Genomic DNA, 1,852 nt, shown 5'->3' on the forward strand with positions numbered 1-1,852 from the left:
CTGGCTAATTTTTTTGATTTTATTGTAGAGATGAGGTCTTGCCAAGTTGCCCAGGCGAGTTTTGAACCTGTAGGCTCAGGCAATCCACTCACCTCAGCCTTGAGTTCTTTACTCATGAGAATCTATTCTGAGAACTGCATAAGAAGCCTTCCATAAGAAGCCTTCCATAAGGAGCCTGGCCTCAAATATTTTGATATGTTTATAGTTTCTTTTTTTTTTTTTTAGTCAGAGTTTCACTCTGTTGGCCAGGTTGGAGTGCAGTCTAGGTTTGGTTAAGTACATTCTGCAATGTTCGTAGCTGTGTGAACATTGCAGAATGTACTTAACCAAACCTAGACTGACTAGCCTACTACACACCTGGACTATATGATATAGCCTGTTGCTTCCAGGTTCCAAACCTGTACAACATGTTACTGTACTGGATACTGTAGGCCATTGGAACTCAATGCTAGTATTTGTGACTCAAAACATAGAAAAGGTACAGTAAAAATACAGTGTTACAATCTGATGAGACCACTACGGTGCATGTTGTCCATTGTTAATTGAAACATCATTGTTGGATCCATGACTCTCAATATCATTTTAAACACAAAAGCGAGTATACTGCAATATTGTTATGCACTGTGTTATTTTCCCTAACAGTTTTGGAGTTCTTCCATGTTAGCATATAAAGAACTTTCTCATTTTATAGCTGCCTAGTGTCCCGTTGTAAGGTTATATCACAATTTATGAAACCAGTCCCTTATTGATGGATATTTATACATGTATATAATTTTAATTTTTTTGAGTTGAATCTCACGCTGTTGCCCAGGCTGGAGTGCAGGGGCACAATCACAGCTCAGCGCAGCCTTGACTTCCTGGGCTCAGGCTGATGCTGGGAGGGGTGCAGTGCAAAACTTGTGGATTCTTTGGCGCGTTTCTAAAATGAGTTTTAGAGCAACAGCAAAGTTTTCAAACAAAGTTTATTAGAGAAAGAAGAGAGAAAAGAAAGGGAGACATGCCAGAACTGGCATGGGCAAAAGAAACCTCACCTTTACAGTAGATGTGATATACCTTCACAATAAATGATATGCTGAAGAGGGTGGAGTCCAGGTAATGACCACTCTGGAGACTAACATCTCTAGGTTTCTAATGGAAGGAGAGAAGGGGAGGGGTGGTCTTTTCCTGACCACATTGTCCTTTGCAGGAGGTCTGCCAGACATTTCCAATTCACAAATTCCTGAGCTAAAAGATGATTTTATAGCCGGGCTTGGTGGCTCAGCCTGTAATCCCGCGCCTTTGGGAGGTTGAGGTGAGTGGATTGCCTGAACCTGCAGGTTCGAGACCTGCCTGGGCAGTGAGACCTCATCTCTACAATAAATCAAAAAGTCAGCCGGGCGTGGAAGCGCATGCCTGTAATTCCGGCTACTCGGAAGGCTGAGGCGGAAGTTTTGCCGGAGCCCAGCAGGTCGAGGCTGCGGTGGCCGGGAGCAGCCACTGCCCTCCAGTCTGGGCGACAGAGTGAGAATCCGAATCAAAAAATAAAAAAAAATAAGGATGATTTTATTATAATTTCTATGGCGTTGGTTAGTTAAGGGGTAGTATTTGGCCTTCTGACTTTGGCAGGAAACCTGAAAGTTGCTTAGTGATTATCACGCTAAACCATGAATTGAAAAGATTGAGCTGTCCAAGTCGTACATCTGATGGAGTTTCCTTTCGATTTGCCAGGGTGGTGGTATAGGTTGCCAGCTTGGCCTGCAGTAAAATGTAATTTTATTTATTTTTTGTTTTGAGTTGGAGTCTCACTCTGTCACCCAGACTAGAGTGCAGTGGCCGCTCCCGGCCATCGCAGCCTCGACCCGCTGGGCTCCGG

Source organism: Carlito syrichta, unplaced genomic scaffold (genome assembly GCF_000164805.1).
Source record: "Carlito syrichta isolate Samal-C Ts95f unplaced genomic scaffold, Tarsius_syrichta-2.0.1 Scaffold307227, whole genome shotgun sequence".
Classification (NCBI taxonomy): domain Eukaryota; kingdom Metazoa; phylum Chordata; class Mammalia; order Primates; family Tarsiidae; genus Carlito; species Carlito syrichta.